Source organism: Dromiciops gliroides, chromosome 3 (assembly GCF_019393635.1).
Source record: "Dromiciops gliroides isolate mDroGli1 chromosome 3, mDroGli1.pri, whole genome shotgun sequence".
Classification (NCBI taxonomy): domain Eukaryota; kingdom Metazoa; phylum Chordata; class Mammalia; order Microbiotheria; family Microbiotheriidae; genus Dromiciops; species Dromiciops gliroides.
The window spans coordinates 639,847,942-639,871,342 of NC_057863.1; the positions used below are offsets into that span (position 1 = coordinate 639,847,942).

At 42.2% G+C, this 23,401-nt stretch overlaps 1 pseudogene; it reads left to right on the forward strand.

Moving 5' to 3' along the window:
• The window catches only part of LOC122748184, a 30,214-nt pseudogene that overhangs the window by 3,042 nt on the left and 3,771 nt on the right, over positions 1-23,401 (forward strand).

A 23,401-nucleotide genomic window follows, 5' to 3' on the forward strand; every position in this document is an offset into this window, starting at 1 on the left:
GGTCACACAGCTATTAAGTGTTAAGTGTCTGAGGCCAGATTTGAACTCAGGTACTCCTGACTCCAGGGCCGGTGCTCCATCCACTGCGCCACCTAGCTGCCCCTATAGCAGGACTCTTAAAACAGAATTCACTCAGGGCATTATCTTACCTACTCTGAATGATGAGATGGTAGATCCATCCCGTAGCTGCCCAACAAAGCAAGGAGTCCAGTCATACCTGGTACTTTGGCAAGGCGGTCTAAATCAGTTAATATCAAAACCCCTTCCTGTAAGGTTGTTTTGAAGGACAGTTGTTTAACATCACCAGAGGAGCTCTCTGGGGTATTTGTCACCCATGGTTCATGTGTTTTTTCATTCTTTGCCCATGTTTCAGCTACATGAGAAACAGATAAGAGTGGAAAGTCCACTTAGACCCGGATCCCTCTTGAATGACACAGTTTCCTTTGCCATCATTTCTACTACTGGTTGTACTTTTACTCACACCCCCTGACTCATTGGTCACAGAGGCTGGATACACTCTCTCTCTACCACCACCACTTGGCAACCTCTTCTCTTCTGAGGTTTATATTCTCCTAAGTTTGTCACCTGTTGAAGATCCTTGTGGCCATTAGCTATCGGCCCCCAAGACATTCTCCCTACTTCTTTAATGAGTTTAGAACATGGCTCATAGTCTTCCTCTCCACCCTAAGATAGGATAGACCAAAAGCATACAGGGAGAAAGGAAACAGGAAGTGCTGGTCAGCATGATCCATGGATAGTGACATGAGGTGAGATTCAGTAACAACTGTGAGATTTAAAAATGGATATTAGATCATAAATCTCCCCTCTTTAACCTTTTCCTTAATTTATCTCCCAGACTAGTAAATGGAAGAAACCTCTGGTCTATAGTTAGAGCTTTTATTGTGTGGTAGTTACAAGGTGATGTTGATTAGAGGGATAGGAAAGTAGAAATACAAAACAAGTAGTCTTAAGTCTAAACTTAGTCTATATTCCATATAAAACTCACCAAAAGCCCAAGGCCACCTTTGGGGGGGAGACCCGCATCAGGAACATGCTGCTAACGGTGAGCCGGGCCGAGTCGAACTCCAGTCAGCGTCTATCTGAGCAGCGCAGCCATTGGACCAGGAGAGCAGGCCAAAGATCCCACTTCCATTCTCTCCTTGCCTTTTAAGTTCGCACCCCGGAAGTCGAGTGCTTAGCAGTCGGGCTGGCATGTGTAGCCAATGAACCGACGCTTTGACATTGGTCTTGCAAAGGGAGGACCTCTGCAGAGAGTACATGTTACAGATGGCATATAATAACAGAAAGGAGATAGTAAAAACTAACAAAACAAAACAGTTCATATAAAGTCTCTGAGTTCTCTTGTCTTCTTGAAGTGGTAAGATGTCATCAGGAGGAAACTTGATTCTGGTCTGGAAAACTGGATTCTGGACTCTGGTCTGGAAAAACCAGATTCTGGACTCTGGTCTGGAAAGCTGGATTCTCTTCTTTAACTGTTTGAATTGCTGCATTTTTACTAAACCTTAGCATAGCATTGTCAATGATCAAATTAATAATTTCCATTACACTATGAAGAGATGACCTCTTTGTTACTGTAACGATTGGAATAACGCCACCTGCTGGAGACTTACTGTAGAAGAGTTCTGCCCATGAAGCGAAGGTCTTTGAGGGCAAGACCAGGAGTCTTTTCTTTGGTGTCGGGAAGTGACGCGGGCTAGTGGGAGGAGGAAGGAAGAGACTGGCGCTCAGTCTCGGGCTCTTTCCTTTGGACTCTGGTGGAGAGCGGAGCTAGAAATGTGCTCTCCCTTTAATAGATAGGAATCTAGGCCTTTCTCTCTCTCTTTACCAAATTCTTATTCTCCTTGATAAATGCTTAAAAGTCTAACTCTTGCTAAAGCTTATAATTTATTGGCGACCACTCATTAGATATTTTAGACAGACTAGCTAGAATTTTAGCCCTTAACATTACCTTACTACAGTTGACCCCAACTTACGATGGTGTTGGAGGTATTATTAATTGTGCTATGGACCTAATATTTCTGGTGTTGCTCTTTGTTGGTATGGTTGTTTTTACATCAGGAAACCTACTTTGAATCCCTTGACTTTACCCTGACTGTATGAACTGCGCCTTTTAAAAGATGGATTGTTTGTTGTATATCTGTATTACTTATATTAAGCTTGTTCTTCAGTACTGAAAGGCAGCCATCTAGTTGGATTGTTACTGAAGAGACAGAGTGGAAGCCAATTACAAGGTGGTCCTGCTTTAGTGTGAGAATTGAGAAAACCAGCCAGATTCTATCTTATGAATGCTGAGTCCATCTTGTGTTGCCACATGTATTATCTTCCATCTTGTTTATTCTTCTGCAAATCTTCCATGGGATGCTAAATGGAATAAGTATTGTTTCATAAATGTAGATGAATACACCTCTCGGTTCTGAAATCTACTCACCCAGGGGCAGCTAGGTGGCTCAGTGGATAAAGCACCAGCCCTGGATTCAGGAGGACCTGAGTTCAAATCTGGCCTCAGACACTTGACACTTAGTAGCTGTGTGACCCTGGGCAAGTCACTTAACCTTCATTGCCCTGAAAAAAAAAGCAACCCACCACCAAATACATAGTTTTAAAAATCTGTCTCTTGGGGGCAGCTAGGTGGTGCAGTGGATAGAGCACCGGCCCTGGATTCAGAAGGTCATGAGTTCAAATCTGGCCTCAGACACTTAACACTTACTAGCTGTGTTACCCTGGGCAAGTCATTTAACCTCAATTGCCTCACCAAAAAACAAAACAAAACAAAACAAAAAAACAAAAAAAATCTGTCTCTCCCTGTATTCAGGGCTTAGTGATGAGCTGAGGTGGCCTTGTCCCAATTTGTTATGCAATTGGCATGTATTGCTTAATAAATTGATATACTCAGAAGCTCAGATGCCCTTCATTGCCCTACAAAAAAAAAAAAAAAAAGAAAGAAAAGAAAAGAAAAAAAAAGCAATCCACTCGCTCAACTCCCTACTTGACCAAAATTCGTTCATCCATCTTCTAACTTGGAGAGTCACTAATCTTTCCTCTAATTAGAAATCAGATTATCTAATTTTGTATTGTCTTCTTTTAATTAATTGGTATTGTGATGTTTAAAATCTAATGTGTGTCCTTACCTGTCCCTCCCGCCCCCCCGCCCCCCCCCCCCCCCCCCCCCCCCGCCACCAACCCGAACTTCCGGCACGAAAAAGGCCAATCCAGGGAGCCAGCCTCACCTTCCTACTTCCTCTCTCCCTCTCTGAAAGGGGAGGTCCTTCAAGCTGATTGGTTGAAGGTGGTCTCCTGTTGATGTCGCGGTCCACAGCCTCTGGGAACAACACCCCACTCTGGGCCAGCCAGGTGTGATCTTGATTTAATCAACCTTAAGTAGGTTCTCAGTCAGTCAGTCTCACTCAATTCAATCAATTCTAAATCAATCTTGGGGGGGGGCCTGGGCGTCTGCCACATCTCATTATTTTATCACAGTATTATTTGATTAACAAATATATAGTTTGGGCAGCTAGGTGGTGCAGTGGATAAAGCACCAGCCCTGGATTTAGGAGTACCTGAGTTCAAATCCGGCCTCAGACATTTGACACTCACTAGCTGTGTGATCCTGGGCAAGTCACTTAACCTTCATTGCCCTGAAAAAAAAAACACCACCACCAAATACATAGTTTTAAAAATCTGTCTCTCCTTGTATTCAGGGCTTAGTCACAAGCTGAGGTGGCCCTGTCCCAATTTATGATGCAATTGGCTTGTATTGCTTAACAAATTGATATACTCAGACTCTTTAACCTTTGTTCCTTCAGTTATTTCAGATTGAATGTCACATTTCCATGATTAGTCAGAGGTGGAAAGTCTCCTAAAACAATTTTGGGACCCTCCCACTAAGGGGTGGGATGTGATAGGAGCTTATTGTTTACTTGTTCTTTTGGCCTACTTTCTGACTTTGTTCTTGAGGTCAGGGTTGAGCACTGCTACACTTCTGTAGAAAAGGTTTGGGCAGCAGACCTCTCTCTATACTGACCTGGCCAGGACAAAGACCTTACTGTGACTTTTCTCAATTTCCCCTCAGGATTTGGTTTGGTGCATTTTCTAGGTCTTAATAGAGAAGTTTTGTGGTGAGGTTTCCTGATATTAACAGTACCTTTTCCCACTCTCACAAGCCTTGCTCTATGCCCATTCTTTCTCTCACTGGTGGGAACACATGCCAGGACCGGATACAATCCTACTCCAGGGCAGGAATCTGTCTCTTGATGGGAGACCTGCTAGACAGAATGATTCCTCCGGTTGTGTAATTGCCAATTGGCATTTTCCAAGTGACCTTCAGTTCCAAAATGAACCAGTTGAGATGTCCATGGAGCAGAAGCACCCCAAACTGAACTGGGGCTTCACTCCTGGAAAGGGAGGTGATGAGGGCCATGGTTGAATGCAGGAAGAAGTCATTCTCTCTCTTAGAAGGGCTTTACAGAAGATATAGTTACTGTGAACCTTGTCACCAGTTCTGGCTCTGATACTTGTTAGCTATGTGACTTTGGGCAAATTATTTTACTCCTAAAATTTTAATTTCCTCATCTGAAAAATGAGTTTAATAATATTTATACTTGGAAACTTGAAAACATTAGAGAAATGTGAATTACTTTAGCTTATTGAGGGGTTGGAAAGAGAGAGGTAGTGTTTAAATTATGGCAGAGCCAGAGAGGTAAAGATTTGAGAATTGTGGTGCCCCTAGTGCACTGGTTCAGGTCCAGCATTGATGGTCTGCCAAGGACCAGGAGCCTCTAATGGACCAACCACACAGGGCCAAACAGGCAAGGGAGTCATATCTAGGGAGGTCAGCCTGGGCTAGAAAGAGTAGGCCATGGATGCCGTAGATGAAGGCAGTCAGGAAGATCTGGGGAAAATGGGAGGGGGGTATCCAGGGTCGATTCAACAAATAAACACTAAGCACTTATTCAAAGTATGAGTGATGGACTTGGAATCAGGAAGATGACCCGAGTTCAAATTTGATACTTCCTAGATGTCAGAAACTGGGATCAGCCTCAGTTTCCTCATCTATAAAATGGGTATAATTAACAGAACCTACCTCCTAGGGTCATTGTGAGGATGAAATGAGAAAACATAAAGTGCTCTATAAATACTGGCTATTATTACTATGTGCCAGGCTTTGTATTGGACTACGGGGGCACAAAATTAGACCATCTCTGCTCTTGGGGAGCTTATCATTTAGTACAAGAGTGAGGCACGAACATTAACCGTTTTGCTTTTTCTTTTTTTTTCTTTTCTTTTTTTTTTTTTTTGTGAGGCAATTGGGGTTAAGTGACTTGCCCAGGGTCACACAGCTAGTAAGTGTTAAGTGTCTGAGGCCGGATTTGAACTCAGGTACTCCTGACTCCAGGGCTGGTGCTTTATCCACTGTGCCACCTAGCCGCCAACCGTTTTGCTAAAGGCACAGAATCATGGAACTTTAAGAGATCGAAGGATCCAAACCCCCAAAAGGACTCACCACCTTGATCTGCCCCATCAAGCAACCACTGAATATCTTTGTGAAACCACCTAGTAATAGTAATAGTAAGTATCTAGTCCCCATTATCCCCCAGGGCAGCCCACTTCACTCAGGATACCTCTCATTGATAAGAAATCTATTCCCTGACACGAACCTGAAATTAGCATTTTAGGAACACTCCCCACCCCGATTTCTCCTGTTTCTGCTCTCTGGGGCCAAATACAACAAATCCGATCTGTCTTCTGCAACAAAGGTGCTAAACATACAGTTCCTATTTGACTTAAATGTATTGGTGTGTGAATTTAAAAACGGTGTGGTTTTCTAAGGCAATATGGGCAACTGGGTGGTGTAGTGCATAAAGTACAAAGCCCGGAATCAGGAAGACTCATCTTCCTAAGTTCAAATATGGCCTCAGACACTAGTTGTGTGACCCTGGGGAAGTCACTTCACCCTGTTTTCCTCATGATGGGAGACCTGTTAGACAGGTTTCCTCTGCTGTCAAATGAGCTGAAGGAGGAAATGACAAACCACTCCAATATCTTTGCCAAATAAATCCCAAATGGGGAGACAGAATTGGACATGACTGAAAAAATGACTTTGCAACAACAACCCCCTGAGGGACCCACATCTAGCTCAGAAGGGAAAAGGGTGGGAGTTCTTACAAGTGTGGGAGGGAGTGTTGGGTGATAGGCAGGTATGGTTGGGTTGGACTCAAGCCCCATGAGGGAGGGTGGGATGTGACCCATCTTCATAGCCTTTGATTATCAGTTGAGCAGACACCCCTTGGGAGTCATGCTGGCCTCAACTTTGGAGACTACTGGGTTAGCACACATCTCTCCATCTTGTTTACAAGAGTTAGCAAGCTACCAAGTAGGACCCTTGGGAACAGAGTGAGTGAGTCCAAATCTTATTCAGTTTGTTGCATAGGAGGGAAATGAGGGGTGAAATGGGGTTGGTAATTCAGAGGCCAAATACTTCCCCTGGTTGAAGTACAGGTATGATACTGTTAAGGGCTAAAATTCTAGCTAAACTGTCTAAAATATCTAGTGAGTGGTCGCCAATAAATTATAAGCTTTAGCAAGAGTTAGACTTTTAAGCATTTATTAAGAAGAATAAGAATTTGATAAAGAGAGAAGAAAGGCCTAGATTCCTATCTATTAAAGGGAGAGCGCATTTCTAGCTCCGCTCTCCACCAGAGTCCAAAGGAAAGAGAGCGTGAGACTGAGCGCTAGTCTCTTCCCTCCTCCTCCCACTAGCCTGCGTCACTTCCTGACGCCAAAGAAAAGACTCCTGGTCTTGCCCTCAAAGACCTTTGCTTCATGGGCGGAACTCTTCTACAGTAAGTCTCCAGCAGGTGGCGTTATTCCAATCGTTACAATACTGAGAAGCTTCAGGTAGAACCACCCATCCACCCAGAAGCCCTGATTAGGTGAAGTCCTAAGAATCTGACCTCTATGGTGCCTCTAGGCTGTGTCTTCCCCTTGCATCCACTTTGTATGTATCTTGGGTATGTGAATGTGGACACCTAGTTATTTACATGCTGTCTTCCCTATTAGAATATGTGCTCCTGGTGGGCAGGGTTTATTTTTTATTTCTTTCTTTATATCCCTAGCACTTAGCCTGGCATAGAAGAAGCACTTATGAAATGTTTGTTGAATGACTGACTGTTTTCCCAGGGACCAGAAGGACTCAAGTCTGTCACACTGTGCTGGTCTATCAGTAGCAATGGAGATATATGTGTTCTTCCTCTCCTCTTCCTTGCCTATACCTGGGCCCCAACATTCTTCTCTTCTGTCCTTAGCCAATGCATAAAGGGAAGTGAATTGCTTCTCTGAATTGTCCTCTCTGGGGAGGGTTTCCCAAGGTCTCGGGGGCTGCCTCTGAAAGGGTTTACTGCAGATCCTGAAGAGGAGGGGGGCTGAATTGTGCAGGGTCTTTGAATAATCCCCTTCCCAGGATTTGGAGCCCAGGGTTCCAAAGTCTGAGGAAGTGGGAGGCCTGGATTGGGGCTGCTTGGAGAAAGCCCCTTTCCTAATTGCTGGGGCTTACAATTCCAGAGCCTCCCCCATCCCCCCAACTGAGTGGGACTAAGCTAAGCTGGGCTTTGGGGACTAGCAGCTGCTGCTAGTGCTGAGGGAGCCACAGTAGGATTTGGGGGCCAGAAATGGGGCTGTTTTAATAGCCTGTGCCTCCTGCAAGCCATAAATAGGGGCCTGGCAGAACCCTGGGCCAGGCTTTTGTATGGGCTGTCCGGCACTGAGCCAGCTCCTCCACCGAGCTCACCTCTAGTGGAGGGAAGGAAGAATGCCGAGAAGGGCTTTCTTCTTTGTCCAGACACAAAAGGGACAAGTTTTCCAGCCCTCCCTTGGTCCCAGCCCCCCATTTCTCAGAGCCTAGCTGGGGAACAAAGAAAGGGGTAGAAGAAAGGACCAGAAATGGGGGAGGGGAGCTTCTGAGGAGCCACTCCACAGGCTCAGAGACCTCAACTTCTCTCCTACAGTGAGAAGCAACATAGTGTATTGGGAAGAGAACTGGGGTTGGGAGTCAATGGGACTTGGGTTCAAATCCTACTTCTGACACTGTGACTCTGGCCAAGTCTTTTAACTACTGACGGGCTCAGTTTCCTTCCAGGAACAACAACAAAACAAACAGCAGCAGCAGCAACAGTAGCACCAGTGGCAAAAGTATCAGTTTCCTGACAGGGTTGTGTGTGTGTGAGTGTGTGTGGGGGGAGAGCATATAAGATAATGTGTGAAAAGTGGTCTATAAATGCACCTCCATGGTACAGTAGATAGAGTATTAGACTTAGACTCATGAAGATCTGAGTTCAAATCCTGCATCAGACAGTCACTAGCTGTATGATCCTGGGGCAAGTCACTTCATTTCTCCCCTGCCTCAAGCCTCAATTTCCTCATCTGCATCAAATGACATAATATTTGTAAAGTTCTTTGCAAACCTTGGATTACTAGATAGATGTCAGTTGTGATTATATTATTGTCATTGTATTTGTTATTTCAAAGCACTAACCACAGCTCTACCCCTTCACTTCAGCTGCCTTAATTTGGTCTCGTAGCCTGACGAGTCAAGCAGGAAGTCCTTCCTGGTATCTGACCCAATCACTGGAATTCAAACCCATCTGTGTTTAAAGTTCAGAACAGGCAGGCTGATAGCCTGATAGCTACCTGGTTGTGATAGGTGGTAGGAGTGAGGGAAGAATGACTATGGGTAGCTCTCTCTCTCTCTCTCTCTCTCTCTTTCTCTCTCTCTCCCCCTCTTCCCTCTCTCTCTTTTATTCCTCCTCTTTCTTCTTCTTCTCTTCTCCTCCTCTTCCTTCTCTTTCTCCTCCTCTTCCTTCTCCTTCTCCTTCTCCTTCTCCTTCTCTTCTCCTCCTCTTCCTTCTTCTCCTTCTCTTTCTCCTTTTCCTTCTCCTCCTTCTCCTTCTCCTTCTCCTTCTCCTTCTCCTTCTCCTTCTCCTTCTCCTTCTCCTTCTCCTTCTCCTTCTCCTTCTCCTTCTCCTCCTCCTCCTCCTCCTTCTCCTTCTCCTTCTCCTTCTCCTTCTCCTTCTCCTTCTCCTTCTCCTTCTTTTCCTTCTTCTTCTTCTTCTCCTCCTCCTCCTCCTCCTCCTTCTTCTTCTTCTTCTTCTTCTTCTTCTTCTTCTTCTTCTTCTTCTTCTTCTTCTTCTTCTTCTTCTTCTTCTTCTTCTTCTTCTTCTTCCCCCTCACCTCTCCCTCCCTCCCTCTCTTTCCCTTCCCCACCTAATGTCTAAGTAGGCTTCATCTCTACACAGTTTGGATCTCCCTGGGCTGGGTAGCCTCACCTGCATCCCTATCCTTTTTTATATTCATACTATGAGCAGCAAGTATCAACTTCCCCAAGCACTTTAATTTTAATGAATTTAATTAATTCCATTTATTTTCTCATTTATAGAATAGATAAAATATTCTCTCCTATTTCCTAACTAGGAAAGCCAGTGCTATTTGTAACATAGGAATACCTCATGTGTCATAGGGATTACCCCATCCACATGTAATATAGGGTTTTTGTGGTATTTGTGTAAGGATGTTGATTGAACAAAGAAACCTAATCCACTTAAAGGAAGTTATCCTACCCTATTTAAAGTAAGTGACTGGATGCACTCATACTTTAATAAGGGGAGAGCAAGTCTCAATCAATCAGTCAATTTCAATCATAGGACTTAGTTTCAATTAATCACAGCCTTTTTTTTAAAAGAGTGAAACTTTTTTTTTAAAAAAGAAAATAACTTATTTTTCCCCAATTACATGTAAAATAATTTTTAACATTTGGTTTTTTTAAGGTTTGAGTTCCAAATTCTCTCTCTCCCTTCCTCCCCACCCTCCAAGGTAAGCAATCCGATATAGTTTATACATGTTCAATCATGTAAAACAATTCCACATTAGCTATTTTGTACAAGAAGACTTGAACTGAAAGGAAAAAAGAAGAAAGCAAGGAAGGAAGGAAGAGAAAGAAAGAAAATAAAATTCTATTCAACTATTAAAAAAGAAAGAAAGAAAGGAAGGAAAGAAGGAAGAAAGAGAGAAGGTGAAAAATAGTATGCTTTGTTCTGTATTCAGACAATGTCAATTCTGTCTCTGGAGGTGGATAGCATGTTTCATCATGAGTTCTTTGAGATTGTCTGGGATCATTGTATTGTTGAGAATAGCTAAGTCATTCACAGTTCTTCATCCTACACTATTGCTGTTACTGTGTAAAACTATGTAAAAACAAATTTTAACATCAATTTTAAAAACTTTGTGTTCCAACTTCTCTTCCTCCCTCCCTCCCCAACCCCCGCCTTAAGAACTCAAGGAATTAAATATAAGTTATACATGTATAGTCATGCAAAACATTTCCACATTAGTCAGGTTGTGAAAGAAAAAAGACAAATAAAACTTCCGAAAAAGAAACTAAAAAAAAATTATGCTTCCGTTTGTAGTCAGATACCATCAGTTATTTCTCTGTAGATGGATTGCATTTTTTTTCTTACTTTCTTTTTTTGGTGGGGCAATGAGGGTTAAGTGACTTGCCCAGGGTCACACAGCTAGTAAGTGTCAAGTGTCTGAGGTCAGATTTGAACTCAGGTCCTCCTGAATCTAGGGCCAGTGCTTTATCCACTGCACCACCTAGCTGCCTAGATTGCATTTTTCATAAATCCTTCAGGGTTGTCTTGGATCATTGCATTGTGAAACATAACGAAGTCATTCACAGCAGATCATCTTACAGTATTGCTGTTTTTTTTGTATATAGTACATTTCATTTTGCATCAGCTCATGTAAGTTTTTTTTTTTTTGATAGTATCCTGCTCATCATTTCTTATAGCACAATAGTGTTCCATCATAATCTCATCCCACAATTTGTTCAGCCATTCTCCAATTGATGGGCATCTCCCCAATTTCAAATTAAACTTTTGGGGTTTTTAAATCTCTTTTTGGATACCAACCTAGGTCAAAGAGTATGCATGGTTTTATAGCCCTTTGGCTATATTTCCAAATTGCTCTACAGAGTATTTGAATCAGTTTATAACTTTACCAAGAGTGTATTAATGTCTCATTTTCCCCATATCCCTTACCAATTTGTCATTTTCCTCTGCTGTCCTATTATCCAATCCAATAGGTATAAAATAGTACCCTAGAATTATTTTGACCTGAATCTCTTCAATCAATAGTGTAATGATTGGAATGACGCCACCTGCTGGAGACTTACTGTAGAAGAGTTCCACCCATGAAACGAAGGTCTTTGAGGGCAAGACCAGGAGTCTTTTCTTTGGCGTCAGGAAGTGACGCGGGCTAGTGGGAGGAGGAAGGAAGAGACTGGCGCTCGGTCTCGCGCGCTCTTTCCTTTGGACTCTGGTGGAGAGCAGAGCTAGAAATGTGCTCTCCCTTTAATAGATAGGAATCTAGGCCTTTCTCTCTCTCTTTACCAAATTCTTATTCTCCTTAATAAACGCTTAAAAGTATAACTCTTGCTAAAGCTTATAATTTATTGGCGACCACTCATTGGATATTTTAGACAGACTAGCTAGAATTTTAGCCCTTAACAATAGTGAGCTAGAGCATTTTTTTTTCCATATGGTTATAGGTAGCTTTGATTATTTTATCTGAAAACTTCATTTTTTTTTTTAACATCTATCGATTGAGGAATGGCTCTTATTTTCATAAATTTGACTCAGTCCCCTATGTGTTTGAGAACTGAGGCCTTTCAATTTTTTTTTCACAGTTACTATTACTAACTGTATTTCCCTCCATCCTATTCCCTCCCCATGACATTTTTTGGTTTTTGGTTTTTGTTTTTGGTGAGGCAATTGGGGTTAAGTGACTTGCCTAGGGTCACACAGCTAGTAAGTGTTAAGTGTCTGAGGCCAGATTTGAACTCAGGTCCTCCTGACTTCAGGGCCGATGCTCTATCCACTGTGCCACCTAGCTGCCCCCCCCATGACATTTACTCTATTTTCTATCTTCTTTCACCCTATCCCTCCTTAAAAGTGTTTTGCTTCTGACTGCCCTCTCTCTTAGTCTGCCCTCCCTTCTTTCACTCTCCCCTCCCTTATCCCCTTCCCCTCCTACTTTCTTTCCTTTTTTTTTTTTTTGTGGGGCAATGAGGGTTAAGTGACTTGCCCAGGGTCACACAGCTAGTAAGTGTCAAGTGTCTGAGGCTGGATTTGAACTCAGGTCCTCCTGAATCCCAGGCCAGTGCTTTATCCACTGCACCACCTAGCTTCCCCCCTCCTACTTTCTTGCAGGGTAAGATAGATTACTATACTCAATTGAGTGTGTATGTTATTCCCTCCTTGAGGCAATTCTGATGAGATTAAGGCTCATTCACTCCCCCACACCTCCTCCATCTTCCCCTCCACTCCATAAGCTTTTTCTTGCTTCTTTTATGTGAGATGCTTTACCCCATTCCACCTCTCCCTTTCTGTTTCTCCAAGTGCATTCCTCTCACCCCTTAATTTAATTTTTAAAAGATATCATCCCTTCATATTCCACTCACACCTGTGCCCTCTGTCTACATATACTCTATTCAGCTGCCCTAATAATGAGAACATTCTTATGAGTTACAAGTATCATCTTTCCATGTAGGAATGTAAACGGTTTTGACCTTTTAATATCCTTTATGATTTCTTTTTCCTGTTTACCTTTTTATGCTTCTCTAGGGTCTTCTATTTAAAAGTCAAATTTTCTTTTCATCACAAATGCCTGAAAGTTCTGTTTTTCATTGAAGTCCCATTTTTTCCTCCTGAAAGATTTTAATCAGTTTTGCTGGGTAGGTGATTCTTGGTTATAATCTCAGTTCCTTTCCCCTCCTGAATATCATATTCCAAGTCTTCCAGTCCTTTAAAGTGGAAGTGGCTAGATCTTGTGTTATCCTGACTGTGGCTCCATAATGCTTGAATTGTTTCTTTCTGGCTGCTTGCAATATTTTCTCCTTAACCTGGGAGCTCTAGAACTTGACTATAATATTCCTGGAAGTTTTCCTTTTGGGATCTCTTTCAGGAGGTGATTGGTGGATTATTTCAATTTCTATTTTACCTTCTGCTTCCAGAACATCAGGGCAATTTTCCCTGACAGTTTCTTGGAAGATGATGTCTAGGCTCTTTTTTTGATCGTGGCTTTCAGGTAGTCCAATAATTTTTAAATTATCTTTCCTGGGTCTACTTTCCAGGTAAGTTGTTTTTCCAATGAGATATTTCACATTGCCTTCTTATTTTTTTTTCATTCTTTTGAGTTTACTTGATTCTTTCTTGATTTCTCATAAAATCATTAGCTTCCATTTGCTCAATCCTAATTTTTAAGGAATTATTTTCTTCAGAGAGTTTTTGTACCTCCTTTCCCATTTGGCCAATTTGGCTTTTTAAGCTGTTGACTTTTTTTCATGATTTTCTTGCATCTTTCTCATTTCTCTTTCCATTTTTTCCTCTACCTCTCTTATTTTCAAAGTCCTTTTTGAGCCCTTCTATGGCCTGAGACCAATTCATATTTTTCTTGGAAGCTTTGGATGTAGGAGGTTTGACTTTGTTATCTTCTTCTGAGGGTGTATTTTGATCTTCCTTATCATCATAGAAACTTTCTAGGGTCAGGATTTTTTTCTGTTTGTTCATTTTCCCAGCCTATTTCTTGCTTCCAGGGAGGAGGATGAACTGTCCCAAGCTTCAGAGGGTTTGAGCAGCTGTTCTCTGAGATACTTCTAGGAATTTGTAAATCCTTAGTTCTTCCTATGTGGTATTATTTAAGGAGAGGTATGTTCACTACTTTTCTGGTCTCTACTTTGCTCTGTAAGCAACCACAGGCCTGCTTCTCTTCTTCTTGTCTCAATTTTTTTTTTTTTGCAGGGCAATGAGGGTTAAGTGACTTGCTCGGGGTGTCAAGTGTCTGAGGCCATATTTGAACTCAGGTCCTCCTGAATCCAGGGCCAGTGCTTTATCCACTGCACCACCTAGCTGCCCCCACACCACCTAGCTGCCCCCATGGCCTGCTTCTCTTCCCTGGAACCCCAACAGAATCTTGCTCCACTGTGGCTGCAAACTCTTGTTTGCTTGTGTTCCTCCCCCTCCTGGGACCACCACCCAAGACTGAGACCTAGATATGAGCACTGGCAAAACAACAGTCCTTCATCAGCTCCAGCAGAGACCCATGCAATCTCCATCTGGCCAATTGCTCAACCCCCTCACCATTTGTGGGCTGAGTTCCAGAAGCAGCCAATTCAAAGGCTCCCAAGGCCTGGTGTGCTGGCATGGCCTGTGCTCCACTCTCACCTTGGTGCAAGAGACCTTTTCTGCTGATTTTCTAAGTTGTCCTTGGCTGGAAAATGATTTCACCCTTTCCTTTTGTGGGTTCTGATGCAGGAATTGTCTTAATGCATTATTTGAAAGTATTTGGAGGGGTCTTGGGGAGAGTTCAGGCAAGTCACTGCCTTTCCTCAGCCATCTTGGCTGCACCCTGTTTATATCACTTCTTTTTTTTTTTTTTTTTAGCGAGGCAATTGGGGTTAAGTGACTTGCCCAGGGTCACACAGCTAGTAAGTGTTAAGTGTCTGAGGCCGGATTTGAACTCAGGTACTCCTGACTCCAGGGCCAGTGCTCTATCCACTGCGCCACCTAGCTGCCCCTTCTTGAAGACCTTCATCTGTTCTCACTGTGGGTCATCCACAGACAGTTGAGGCACAGAATTGATTCAATGTATATGTATATGTTGCTGCCATGCTATCTGTGTACTTCCATTTGCACCCTGGATTTCTGTCTCTGCGCACAACATTCTCCTGGTTCTGCTCAGTTCACTATACATTAGTTCATACAAGTCTTTCCAGGCCTTTCTGAAGTCATCCTGCTTGTCATTTCTTATAGCACAATAATATTCCATCACCATCATGTGCCACAGTTTGTTTAGCCATTCCCCAATGGATGGGCATTCCTTTGATTTCCAATTCCTAGCCAGCACAAAAAAAGCCACTATAAATATTTTTGTACAAATAGTTTTTTTTCTCTTTTGGGGGATGTCTTTGGGATATCAACCTAGCAGTGGTATTGCTGGATCAAAAGGCATGCACAGTTCTTTTTAAAAATTTAAATAAACATTTTTATTATTTGGCACACAGAGGTATGGATGGGAGAAAAAGTCTAAACTTCAACTCCTCAAACAAAGGAGAAGGTGATAATTTTATAGAGAAGGGGGGAGGAGACTTAGGAATGAAAAGTTTCAGCTCTTTGGGGAATGACGGTGTTAGCTATTGGGAAATGGAATACACAAAATAGTAAATATGTCACATTCCTAACTTGAGATTATTGTCACTACCTGGTCTTAACCACATAGCAAACACAACTGGCTCCTAATTAGGTTCATGCTATAAATTTCAAGGTGCCCAATTTTCTGGGTGTCCATGACATGTCTGCTTTGTTGTCTGTTTGACTAAACACTATCTGGTTAATTAACTACTTTACTTTTCCAAGAAATGAGTAATCTCCAACTGACCCCAGCAAGTCAATCAACCATATTCCTCCATGATCAGAGTGTCCTCCTCAGGGTCGGAGCATCCTTAACTGGACTCAGGCCTACTAGACTGCCCCTACATTTCCCCACTTTTTCTTTTAATAGCTAAGGGAAAAGAGGGAGAAGGTCTGTCTTCTGTAACTTCTTCAGGCTGGATAGGGTCATAGAGCTGCCCCTAGGTTTAAAAGAGAGGAGTAGAAATCCTTGCAGGCCTGGTCCAGAGGGTGAAGAAATATATAGGCCAGAATTGTTGCTTCCACAAGGTTGAAAGCCTTGAGTATGTATAGCTCTATAGCCCTTTGGGCACAGTTCCAAATTGCTCTACAGAATGGTTGGATCTTTTCACAACTCCACCAACAGTGGATTAGCATCCCAGCTTTCCCACCTCACCTGCAACATCCAATATTTTCTGTTTTTGTTATATTTGCCACTCTGATAGGTGTGAGGTGATACCTCAGAGTCGTTTTAATTTGCATTGCTCTGATCAGTAGTGATCTAGAGCATTTTTTTCATATGATTATCGATAGCTTTGATTTCTTTGTCTGAAAACTGCTTGTTCCTATACTTTGACCATTTATCAATTGGGGAATGATTTGTATTCTGATAAAATTTTGTTTGTTTTTGTTTGTGTGTATTCTTATAAATATGACTCAGTTCTCTATATAATTGAGAAATGAGGCCTTTATCAGGGATACTTGATTCAAAAATTCTTTCCCAATTTTTTGCTTCCCTTGTAATCTTGGTTACATTAGAAAAACAATTTTTAACATTAGGTTTTTTTTTTTTTGGTGGGGCAATGGGGGTTAAGTGACTTGCCCAGGGTCACACAGCTAGTAAGTGTCAAATATCTGAGGCCAGATTTGAATTCAGGTACTCTTGAATCCAGGGTCGGTGCTTTATCTACTGCACCACCCAGCTGCCCCTTAACATGAGTTTTTTTAAAGTTTTGAATTCCAAATTCTATTTCACTCTCCCTCTCCTCCTCATTCATTGAGAAGGCAGGCAATTATATGTACCAGCATAATTATTTTTTCAAGTGCTTTTTATTTATTTTAAAATTTTTCTCAATTACATATAAAGATATTTTTGAGTTCTAAATTTTTCTCCCACCTTCCCTTCCCTCCCCCGTCCCGAGGCCAGCAAGGAATTTGATATAGATTATGCATTCCTATAGTGTTAATCATATTTCCACATTAAACAGAACCAAAGGAAAAAAAAACCGCAAGAAAGAATAAACAAGGACAATAATAAAAAGCAACACAAAAGTCAAAATAGTATGCTTCAGTCTGCATTCTGACTCCATAGTTCTTTTTCTGTTTTGTTTTGTTTTTGTTTTTGTTTTGTGGGGCAATGAGAGTTAAGTGATAAAATAATGGGATTTGGCAGAGCCCAGGGGCCACACCAGGAGGATTGATTTGGAATTGATTGAATTGGGTGAGACTGAGAGAATGAGAACCTACTTAGGAATGATTAAATCAAGACCACACCTGGTTGGCCCAGAGTAGGGTGTTGTTCTCAGAGACTGTGGATTGTAACATCAATAGGAGACCACCTTCAACCAATCAACTTGAAGGACTTCCCCTTTTGGGGAGGGAGACAGGAAGTAGGAAGGTGAGGGTGGCTCGCTGAATCGGCCTCTTTTTCATCTGAGACTTCTGCTTAGTGGCAGAGAGAGAAAAGGAGAGGGTCTCTTTTTTCATCTGGTACTTTGGCATGGTGGTAGAACTTCATGTGGGTTGCTAGGAAAAGTGAGGTTTTCCCTCTGGCTATCCCACATAGATCTAAGCTAGGGTTTTCCATTCTCTCTTCACTAACTTCTAATACACTTTAATAAATACATAAAAGCCTAAACTCTTGCTGAATTTATCAGTAATCTTAGCCAGTTTGCCCCCCAAAACTGGTGGGGCAGGTAAAGACCCACATTAGATTTTATTTGTTTGTTTTTGTTTTTTGGCAGGGCAATGAGGGTTAAGGTTACCCAATGTCATACAGCTAGTAAGTATCAAGTGTCTGAGGTCGGATTTGAACTCAGATCCTCCTGAATCCAGGGTGGGTGCTTTATCCACTGCACCACCTAGCTGCCCCCATAGTTCTTTTTCTGATTGTGGGGAGCATTTTCCATCATGACTCTTTTGGCATTGTCTTGGATCATTGTATTGTTGAGAAGAGCTAAGTCTATCACAGTTGATCATCACAAAATGTTGATACTGTGTATAATGTTTTCTTGGTTCTGCTCATTTCACTCATGCCAGCACAATTCTTTAGATATTTTCAATTAATTTCCCAATCCTAGAAGAGTCCTTGTTCTTAACATTTCTAGTTGTTGTTGTTGAGTCATTCTAGTCACATCCAATTATCCATGACCCCATTTGGGGTTTTCTTGGCAAGGATATGGGCATGGTATGCCAGTTCTTTCTCTAGCTCATTTTATAGAAAATAAAACTGAGGCAAAGAGGGTGAAGTCCCTTGCCCAGGGACACAGGTGTTGGAGGCTGGATTTTGGACTCAGGTCATCTTGAATCCAGGCCCGTTGCTCTATCTACTGTACTACCTGGGTGCCTCTGCTCCTGCAACCAGGTATCTTGGAGCTGGTGCTGTCATCTTAACATCCTGCCTCACCAGGGATAAGGGAACTTGTTCTCTATCCACTGTGACACCTAGCCGCCCCTTTAAGTTGCTATGAGTATGGCCAAATAAGGAGCATTCCTTTCTTCTTTGGGTCAGTAATCACCCCTTGTCAGTTACCAGAAACTGCAGAATGGACCCTTGTCAATTGCCAGTCTTCCCTCCTGTTCTTGTGAGACTGTCTCAAGGATAATGATGCCATGGAGCTATACAGGTGCTTTACAAGTGTAGATCTCCCACTACACTCTCCTTGTAAACTAATTCAACTCTACACTGTCCTCCTCTCTTAAACCCTAACCCCCTCATCCTAACAGTGTGCCACTAGACAAAGACTGGAAAAAATCATGAAACTATTCTCACTGGATGCACCGCACATTCAATTTACACAACCACTACTGGGCTCTCGCATCAGCTCTGTCTCTCACTCTCCACAGCTCCCGTGGATTGAATGACCTTCTCTATGCTGATGATTCTCAACTCTGCCTTCCCTGCCCCAACTCTCTGCTGACCCCTGATCTGACATCTCCAACTGCCTCACAGACATCTTCCCCTAGATGTGTAGGAGACGTCTTCAACTCAATTTGTTCAAAACAGAAGTAGCTCTCTTTCTCCCTAAATCCTACCCTCCTCCCACCTTCCCTATTACTGCAGAGCAACACCCTCTCCCCATCCCCCAGGCTCCCACCCCAGGAGTTGTCCTGGACTGCTTACTGTCTCTCACCCCCTACATCCAAGATGCTGCCAAGGCCTGGAGATTTTCACTCTGCAGCATCTCTCCAATACGCGCCCCCTCCTCTGATGCTGCCCCCACCCTTGTGCAGGCTTGGACTTTTGAGGTAGCTGATGGTGGCTCAGCCTGCCGCAACCTTCTTCCCTACTTTGATCTATCCTCATTCAACCCAAATGCAGGAATGATCAAGTCACCCCCTTACTCAATAAACTTCATTGGCTCCCTACTACCTCCAGGGACAAATACAAAATACTCTGTTTGGTATCCAAACCCACTCCTACTTTTCTAGTCTTCTTCTTCTTCTTCTTCTTTTTTTTTTTAGTGAGGCAATTGGGGTTAAGTGACTTACCCAGGGTCACACAGCTAGTAAGTGTTAAGTGTCTGAGGTCAGATTTGAACCCAGGTACTCCTGACTCCAGGGCCGGTGCTCTATCTACTGCGCCACCTAGCTGCCCCTTTCCAGTCTTCTTACATCTTACTCCCCCCCTCACACATTAACTTCCTGCTTGTTCCAGGAGCTATCTCCAAGCTCTAGATTGTCTCTCTGATTGTCCCCCGTGCCTGAGGCAAGGAGGGTGAAGTGACATGGCCAGGCTCATCTAGTAAACAAGTGTCTGAGGCCATATTTGTACTCAAGTCCTCCTGACTCCAGACCCAGCTCTCTATCCACTGGGCCACTTAGCTGCTAGGTGGTGCAGTGTATAGAGCACTGGTCCTGAAGTTGGGAGGATCTGAGTTCAAATCTCACTTCAGACACTTACTAGCTGTCTTACTCTGGGCAAGTCACTTAATCCCAATTGCCTTAAACATCCAGGGTCATCTCCAGTCCTCCCGTTGTGTCTCTTGCCACTGGACTCTGGTAGCTCTGGAGGAGAGAGTGAGGCTAGTGACTTTGTATATCCCTCCCTTCACTTAAACCCACTTCACTGAAAGCCATGACAATCTCCCCAAGGTCATGGGCCTCTTGGAAAAACTACAATAACTCTTGCCTGAAAGGGATGATTGAGTATGGCAGAAATTAGGCATAGACCAACATCTTACACCTTATACTAAAATAAGGTCAAAATGGATACATGATTTAGACATAAGAGGTGATACCATAGGTAAATTAGGAGAGAAAGGAATAGTGTACCTATCAGATCTTTGGAAAGGAAAACAGTTTTTGACCAAACAAGAGATAGAGTATATTATAAAATGCAAAATGGATGATTTTGATTATATTAAATTAAAAAATTTTTGTACAAACAGAAGCAATGCTTCCAAAATTAGAAGGGAGGCAGAAAGCTGGGAAACAATTTTTGAGGCCAGTACTTCTGATAAAGGCCTCATCTCTAAAATATATAGGGAACTAAATCAAATTTATAAGAATCCAAGTCATTCCCCAATTGAGAAATTGTCAAAGGATATGAACAGGCGGTTTTCTGATGAAGAAACCAAAGCTATCTATTCCCATATGAAAAAATGCTCTAAATCTCTAATGATTAGAGAGATGCAAATTAAAACAACTCTGAGGTACCACCTGACACCTATCAGATTGGCTAAAATGACAAAAAAGGAAGATAATAAATGTTGGAGAAGCTGTGGGAAAATTGGAACACTAATGCATTGTTGGTGGAGCTGTGAACTACTCCAACCATTCTGGAGAGCAATTTGGAATTATGCCCAAAGGGCGATAAAGCTGTGCATACCCTTTGACCCAGCAATTCCTCTTTTAGGTCTTTTTCCCAAAGAAATCATGGAAGGGGGAAAGGGACCCACATGTACAAAAATATTTATAGCTGCTCTTTACGTAGTAGCAAGGAATTGGAAGTTGAGGAGGTGCCCATCAATTGGGGAATGGCTGGACAAGTTGTGGTATATGAATACAATGGAATACTATTGTGCTGTAAGAAATGATGAGCAGGAGGAGTTCAGAGAAACCTGGAGGGTCTTACGTGAGCTGATGATGAGTGAGATGAGTAGAACCAAAAGAACATTGTACACAGTATCATCAACATTGATGTGACGGACTATATTCTTCTCACCAATGCAATGGTACAGAAGAGTTCCAGTGAACTCATGATAAAAGAGGATCTCCAAATCCAGGAAAAAAAAAAAAAGAACTGTGGAGTATAGATGCTGATTGAACCATACTATTTCTTTTGTTTTGGGTGCTGTTTTTTTTTTTCTATTTTGAGGTTTTGCATCACTGCTCTGATTTTTTCTCTTGTAACAGGATTAATGCAGAAATAGGATTAATGTTATTATGTGTATATATGTGTGTGTGTATATATCTATATCTATATCTGTATGTATATAGATATAACCTATATCAGATTACCTGCTGTCTAGGGGAGGGGGGAGGGAGGGGAGGGAGGGAGAAAAATCTGAAATTGTAAAGCTTGTATAAACAAAAGTTGAGAACTATCTTTACATGTAACGGAAAAAATAAAATACCTTATATGAAAGGGATGATTGCCTGGGGATAGTGTCTTCTCTTGGAAAATTCAAGGTTAAAAATAGTCACTGGAAGGAAGTCTTAGGACAAGTGATCAGGTTAGGAGCTGAATGATGACTACTGTAATGTTAACTCCAAACTATATTTTAACGCGTTATGCTCTTTTCCTTGTTCAAGATTCCTATAAATGATACTTGAGATCTTCCTGGGGATAGAGTCATGTTGGAGAGCATGGGAGACTATGCCATGTTCAACATTTCCCTCTCTCCCTGCCTTCCTCCTTCTCTCTCTGTCTGTCTCTCTGTCTGTCTCTCTTTCTCTCTGTCTCTGTCTCTGTCTCACCTAGAACTGGCTTGGATGTAAATTAATGTTAACTTCAATTAAATTGTTTCTGGTAGACTGCTTTCCATCCTGGGGAGGAGAGAGGGAAGTCGGGGCGGGGGGGGGGGGGGAGAAAAGAAAAATTTGGAACTAAAAATCCAGTGAAAACAAATGTTGAAAACTATCCTTGTATGTAATATGTAACTGGAAAAAAATAAAACAAAATTTAAAAAATTGTTTCTGGTAGACAAGTCTAAACTACAGACTATATAATTACTGTATATATGTATTATAGGAGCCCTCCCATGGAGCCTGCGCAGAGTTTCTGTTTCTGGTTCCAGATGACCACATGGTAGCTCTGGGGCCAAGAGTTCCTTTATTGATCAAGGAGCCAGAGGAACTGATGACTTAGGGCATGTAAAAAAGGGACAGGAGACCTTCAGCTCTGTTCCTCTTCTCAGACCATGAATTTTTGTCAGGACCGTGTTGAGCTGCTTTCTAAAACAAGGGTGAGGAAAGGGGCAATTTGCCCTTACCCCCACAATGATCTCCACAAAGTGCATCTAAAACTTCATTAGCTTTGTTAAGTCAGAGTTTCAAAATGGACTCCAGGTCACAAAATTGAGTCTTAAAAACATCAAAGGTGGGGGCAGCTAGGTGGCGCAGTGGATAGAGTACCGGCCCTGTAGTCAGAAGTACTTGAGTTCAAATCCGGCCTCAGACACTTAAAACTTACTAGCTGTGTGACCCTGGGCAAGTCACTTAACCCCAATTGCCTCACTAAAAACAAAACAAAAACAAAAACAAAATCAAAGGTTCACCCAATAGTGCATGTTTTTACTTCATATAGAACTCATTTGAGCTGCTGAGCCCCTTACCCACAAAGTCATTATGCCCACGAGAAATGATAGGAGGATATGAAAAGAAGAAAAAGACATTGGGATCTTGTTGTGCTGGAAGTCTTGGCCAAATGTGTTCCTTACATGTGTGCCTCTCTACTGATGTGCTCTGTTTGTGCCCACTCTTCCCACTGATGCTGTATGTATTTGTGGGAGAGGGAGCCCTGGCTTTCTGTGGGAGATGTTTTATAGCTACTGTTCTTACCAAGCTATTTCAACTAAACAAACAAACCCTTTGCTTTGAGTCAGTTGTATCTTTTGGCTGACTCTTAGAGTCAAATGCATCAGTGGGGGCTCATGAGCTAGTGTTTTAGGAGTGGGAACCCAATGTCTCCAACCTTTCCAGGATTATTGTTCATTAATCCTTTTTTGACACACTCCCCACTGTCCCACACCTTCTCTTTTTTAAATTTTGCTGAGATTTTCTCTATCTTCCCAAAGAGCTCATTTACTCTTGTGTATTTATTCCCCTACTCCAGTTTCTCCAATTTCTGCTGTTTACTGATTACTCTAATAAAAAGGTGTACTAGCTTTTCATGAGTCTCTTTTATATAACCAGAGTTTGGCAGGAGGGAAAAGGAATAAAAAAGGTAGCTTTATTTTAAACCCCTAAAACTGTCTAAAATCCCCACCTCTGATTTTCTGCTTTCCTTCCAATCTTGGCTACATTTCGTTTTGTTTTTACAAACACTTTTTAAAATTAATGTAATGAAAATGATCCATTTTACATTCCATAATGCTCTATATCTCTTGTTTATTCATAAATTCTTCTCCTTTCCATAAATCTGACAGATAATATCTTCCATGTTCTTCTAATCTACTTCTGATATCTCCCTTTATGTCTAGGTCATGTATCTATTTTGACCT